Genomic DNA, 6,334 nt, shown 5'->3' on the forward strand with positions numbered 1-6,334 from the left:
TCCGTGGCATATGTTTTTTTTAAACTCTAGACATCACAACCCTGAGTTCAATGACTATATTGCACCAGTATCAGAGGTATTTTTGGTTTACAGACCAACATGAAAATCCGGAAAAAAGTTCTTGCAACTGCTAAGGAACTGGAGATTGAAACCAATGCAAAAGCTGCGCAGAAAAGGAGAAAGGGAAAGCAGCAGTTCAAATCATTGAAATAAGCATATATTGGCAGCAAGGGAAAAACAGCAGGGTAGAGAAAGAAAACAGCTCCACGAAATTCACAGGAGATTGATAATAGCAGGACAAAAAAAGGGAATAATAACGTTCCAAGCAGGCTCAGAAAGAAGTGCGAGGGTCCCATCTTTCTTTAATGGTCATAACTGTGCATCATTTCCTTTGAAGTGTAGGGTTGATTCTCTGACCATCTGTCTCCCTGACTTTGAGCAGAGACCGATAGTTGAGCAGTCTCTTCCCACAAAAAGCTGGCACAAGCCTGCTGTTTTCCGCTCTGGCAGCGTGGAAACGAGAGAGTGGTCCTCACAAGAAAAAAAATCAATCCATGCTAGCAGAGGATGGTTTCGATCCATCGACCTCTGGGTTATGGGCCCAGCACGCTTCCGCTGCGCCACTCTGCTTCCTGTTCAAAATGCTGTGGTTATGCAGATCAGGAGCCTTCAGAGGAGTGGCATGGGATCGCTGGAGCTATTCTGGCAGGGCTCTCACCTCATTTGCCTAAGAATGTCACAAGGCATGCTGGGTGCAGAAAATCTTCGTCTTCCCCTCTCACAGTCAGTCATAGGGGAAAGTCAAGGCCCTCTCAGTCACTAGCCATGTCACGCCTTTGTCAAGACAGAAGCACCCCCACCCGCTCCTTCTCTGTGATCCTGCGCTACCATGCTCAGGTTTTGGCCTTACCTGGGAGCCAGAGGTGCACCCGGTGAGGGCTTGCCCGGTATGAGCGTTTGGGAGCGTTCGGGACGTGAGTGGACTTAGGACTGGAAGTTCTGTCCATTCGAAGCAGCCAACCTTCCTGCTGCAGACAGGGGCTGTTCCCTTGGGTTTCTTTCACCTTGCTCTCGGATAAATTTGGTTGTATGCTGCAGTTGCCTGCGATGACTACAAGGTGGCGCTGCTTTCAGGTAAGAGCACAAATATGCAGAAAATGTTGGGGACTTTTGCCACATTTATCGGTGGTGGGTCTCGCACATTTTTTCCAGGGGAGAGATATTGACCTGAAACACTTTTTACTGCAGAGATGCTGCAGTTCTAAAGGCTGGTCGGGCAGAAGGGCTTAGCCGTTTCATTGCCTGCCCCCCTGCAGCCCATTTATTACCAGCAGTTGTGAGTGGTGACTGCTGTTTGTAAAATATAAAAATTTCAGGACATAGAAAGTCGCAGAGGGGGCTTTTGGGATGTCTGCCTATGTCTTTGTTTATTATTTATCTAATAGCTGAGTAATCTGGTCAAGATATTTCTCTTTTTTTTAACATATTGCGTTAGAATAGCTACAGCTTGCTTAATGTATAAATATTAGCACTGCGTTGGCTGGGAATCGAACCCGGGTCAGCCGCTTGGAAGGCAGCTATGCTCACCACTATACCACCAATGCTCTGTGGCATATGTTTTTTTTAAACTCTAGACATCACAACCCTGAGTTCAATGACTATATTGCACCAGTATCAGAGGTATTTTTGGTTTACAGACCAACATGAAAATCAGGAAAAAAGTTCTTGCAACTGCTAAGGAACTGGAGATTGAAACCAATGCAAAAGCTGCGCAGAAAAGGAGAAAGGGAAAGCAGCAGTTGAAATCATTGAAATAAGCATATATTGGCAGCAAGGGAAAAACAGCAGGGTAGAGAAAGAAAACAGCTCCACGAAATTCACAGGAGATTGATAATAGCAGGACAAAAAAAGGGAATAATAACGTTCCAAGCAGCCTCAGAAAGAAGTGCGAGGGTCCCATCTTTCGTTAATGGTCATAACTGTGCATCATTTCCTTTGAAGTGTAGGGTTGATTCTCTTACCATCTGTCTCCCTGACTTTGAGCAGAGACCGATAGTTGAGCAGTCTCTTCCCACAAAAAGCTGGCACAAGCCTGCTTTTTTCCGCTCTGGCAGCGTGGAAACGAGAGAGTGGTCCTCACAAGAAAAAAGATCAATCCATGCTAGCAGAGGATGGTTTCGATCCATCGACCTCTAGGCTATGGGCCCAGCACGCTTCCGCTGCGCCACTCTGCTTCCTGATCAAAATGCTGTGGTTATGCAGATCAGGAGCCTTCAGAGGAGTGGCATGGGATCGCTGGAGCTATTCTGGCAGGGCTCTCACCTCATTTGCCTAAGAATGTCACAAGGCATGCTGGGTGCAGAAAATCTTCGTCTTCCCCTCTCACAGTCAGTCATAGGGGAAAGTCAAGGCCCTCTCAGTCACTAGCCATGTCACGCCTTTGTCAAGACAGAAGCACCCCCACCCGCTCCTTCTCTGTGATCCTGCGCTACCATGCTCAGGTTTTGGCCTTACCTGGGAGCCAGAGGTGCACCCGGTGAGGGCTTGCCCGGTATGAGCGTTTGGGAGCGTTCGGGACGTGACTGGACTTAGGACTGGAAGTTCTGTCCATTCGAAGCAGCCAACCTTCCTGCTGCAGACAGGGGCTGTTCCCTTGGGTTTCTTTCACCTTGCTCTCGGATAAATTTGGTTGTATGCTGCAGTTGCCTGCGATGACTACAAGGTGGCGCTGCTTTCAGGTAAGAGCACAAATATGCAGAAAATGTTGGGGACTTTTGTCACATTTATCTGTGGTGGGTCTCGCACATTTTTTCCAGGGGAGAGATATTGACCTGAAACACTTTTTACTGCAGAGATGCTGCAGTTCTAAAGGCTGGTCGGGCAGAAGGGCTTAGCCGTTTCATTGCCTGCCCCCCTGCAGCCCATTTATTACCAGCAGTTGTGAGTGGTGACTGCTGTTTGTAAAATATAAAAATTTCAGGACATAGAAAGTCGCAGACGGGGCTTTTGGGATGCCTGCCTATGTCTTTGTTTATTATTTATCTAATAGCTGAGTAATCTGGTCAAGATATTTCTCTTTTTTTTAACATATTGCGTTAGAATAGCTACAGCTTGCTTAATGTATAAATATTAGCACTGCGTTGGCCGGGAATCAAACCCGGGTCAACTGCTTGGAAGGCAGCTATGCTCACCACTATACCATCAACGCTCGATGGCATATGTTTTTTTTAAACTCTAGACATCACAACCCTGAGTTCAATGACTATATTGCACCAGTATCAGAGGTATTTTTGGTTTACAGACCAACATGAAAATCAGGAAAAAAGTTCTTGCAACTGCTAAGGAACTGGAGATTGAAACCAATGCAAAAGCTGCGCAGAAAAGGAAAAAGGGAAAGCAGCATTTCAAATCATTGAAATAAGCATATATTGGCAGCAAGGGAAAAACAGCAGGGTAGAGAAAGAAAACAGCTCCACGAAATTCACAGGAGATTGATAATAGCAGGACAAAAAAAGGGAATAATAACGTTCCAAGCAGCCTCAGAAAGAAGTGCGAGGGTCCCATCTTTCGTTAATGGTCATAACTGTGCATCATTTCCTTTGAAGTGTAGGGTTGATTCTCTGACCATCTGTCTCCCTGACTTTGAGCAGAGACCGATAGTTGAGCAGTCTCTTCCCACAAAAAGCTGGCACAAGCCTGCTTTTTTCCGCTCTGGCAGCGTGGAAACGAGAGAGTGGTCCTCACAAGAAAAAAAATCAATCCATGCTAGCAAAGGATGGTTTCGATCCATCGACCTCTGTGTTATGGGCCCAGCACGCTTCCGCTGCGCCACTCTGCTTCCTGCTCACAATGCTGTGGTTATGCAGATCAGGAGCCTTCAGAGGAGTGGCATGGGATCGCTGGAGCTATTCTGGCAGGGCTCTCACCTCATTTGCCTAAGAATGTCACAAGGCATGCTGGGTGCAGAAAATCTTCGCCTTCCCCTCTCACAGTCAGTCATAGGGGAAAGTCAAGGCCCTCTCAGTCACTAGCCATGTCACGCCTTTGTCAAGACAGAAGCACCCCCACCCGCTCCTTCTCTGTGATCCTGCGCTACCATGCTCAGGTTTTGGCCTTACCTGGGAGCCAGAGGTGCACCCGGTGAGGGCTTGCCCGGTATGAGCGTTTGGGAGCGTTCGGGATGTGAGTGGACTTAGGACTGGAAGTTCTGTCCATTCGAAGCAGCCAACCTTCCTGCTGCAGACAGGGTCTGTTCCCTTGGGTTTCTTTCACCTTGCTCTCGGATAAATTTGGTTGTATGCTGCAGTTGCCTGCGATGACTACAAGGTGGCGCTGCTTTCAGGTAAGAGCACAAATATGCAGAAAATGTTGGGGACTTTTGCCACATTTATTGGTGGTGGGTCTCACACATTTTTTCCAGGGGAGAGATATTGACCTGAAACACTTTTTACTGCAGAGATGCTGCAGTTCTAAAGGCTGGTCGGGCAGAAGGGCTTAGCCGTTTCATTGCCTGCCCCCCTGCAGCCCATTTATTACCTGCAGTTGTGAGTGGTGACTGCTGTTTGTAAAATATAAAAATTTCAGGACATAGAAAGTCGCAGACGGGGCTTTTGGGATGCCTGCCTATGTCTTTGTTTATTATTTATCTAATAGCTGAGTAATCTGGTCAAGATATTTCTCTTTTTTTTAACATATTGCGTTAGAATAGCTACAGCTTGCTTAATGTATAAATATTAGCACTGCGTTGGCCGGGAATCGAACCCGGGTCAACTGCTTGGAAGGCAGCTATGCTCACCACTATACCACCAACGCTCCGTGGCATATGTTTTTTTTAAACTCTAGACATCACAACCCTGAGTTCAATGACTATATTGCACCAGTATCAGAGGTATTTTTGGTTTACAGACCAACATGAAAATCAGGAAAAAAGTTCTTGCAACTGCTAAGGAACTGGAGATTGAAACCAATGCAAAAGCTGCGCAGAAAAGGAGAAAGGGAAAGCAGCAGTTCAAATCATTGAAATAAGCATATATTGGCAGCAAGGGAAAAACAGCAGGGTAGAGAAAGAAAACAGCTCCACGAAATTCACAGGAGATTGATAATAGCAGGACAAAAAAAGGGAATAATAACGTTCCAAGCAGCCTCAGAAAGAAGTGCGAGGGTCCCATCTTTCGTTAATGGTCATAACTGTGCATCATTTCCTTTGAAGTGTAGGGTTGATTCTCTGACCATCTGTCTCCCTGACTTTGAGCAGAGACCGATAGTTGAGCAGTCTCTTCCCACAAAAAGCTGGCACAAGCCTGCTGTTTTCCGCTCTGGCAGCGTGGAAACGAGAGAGTGGTCCTCACAAGAAAAAAAATCAATCCATGCTAGCAGAGGATGGTTTCGATCCATCGACCTCTGGGTTATGGGCCCAGCACGCTTCCGCTGCGCCACTCTGCTTCCTGTTCAAAATGCTGTGGTTATGCAGATCAGGAGCCTTCAGAGGAGTGGCATGGGATCGCTGGAGCTATTCTGGCAGGGCTCTCACCTCATTTGCCTAAGAATGTCACAAGGCATGCTGGGTGCAGAAAATCTTCGCCTTCCCCTCTCACAGTCAGTCATAGGGGAAAGTCAAGGCCCTCTCAGTCACTAGCCATGTCACGCCTTTGTCAAGACAGAAGCACCCCCACCCGCTCCTTCTCTGTGATCCTGCGCTACCATGCTCAGGTTTTGGCCTTACCTGGGAGCCAGAGGTGCACCCGGTGAGGGCTTGCCCGGTATGAGCGTTCGGGACGTGAGTGGACTTAGGACTGGAAGTTCTGTCCATTCGAAGCAGCCAACCTTCCTGCTGCAGACAGGGGCTGTTCCCTTGGGTTTCTTTCACCTTGCTCTCGGATAAATTTGGTTGTATGCTGCAGTTGCCTGCGATGACTACAAGGTGGCGCTGCTTTCAGGTAAGAGCACAAATATGCAGAAAATGTTGGGGACTTTTGCCACATTTATCGGTGGTGGGTCTCGCACATTTTTTCCAGGGGAGAGATATTGACCTGAAACACTTTTTACTGCAGAGATGCTGCAGTTCTAAAGGCTGGTCGGGCAGAAGGGCTTAGCCGTTTCATTGCCTGCCCCCCTGCAGCCCATTTATTACCAGCAGTTGTGAGTGGTGACTGCTGTTTGTAAAATATAAAAATTTCAGGACATAGAAAGTCGCAGACGGGGCTTTTGGGATGTCTGCCTATGTCTTTGTTTATTATTTATCTAATAGCTGAGTAATCTGGTCAAGATATTTCTCTTTTTTTTAACATATTGCGTTAGAATAGCTACAGCTTGCTTAATGTATAAATATTAGCAC

The 6,334-nt window shown here is 47.0% G+C and overlaps 1 non-coding gene across 1 annotated transcript; it reads right to left on the reverse strand.

Moving 5' to 3' along the window:
- Window positions 1-4,740: 4,740 nt before the first annotated feature.
- TRNAG-UCC (transfer RNA glycine (anticodon UCC)) lies at window positions 4,741-4,812 on the reverse strand. The gene has a single exon. It is a non-coding gene; the product is annotated as a tRNA-Gly (tRNA).
- Window positions 4,813-6,334: the final 1,522 nt, after the last annotated feature.

Source organism: Pleurodeles waltl, unplaced genomic scaffold (assembly GCF_031143425.1).
Source record: "Pleurodeles waltl isolate 20211129_DDA unplaced genomic scaffold, aPleWal1.hap1.20221129 scaffold_69, whole genome shotgun sequence".
In the NCBI taxonomy this organism is placed as follows: Eukaryota; Metazoa; Chordata; class Amphibia; order Caudata; family Salamandridae; genus Pleurodeles; species Pleurodeles waltl.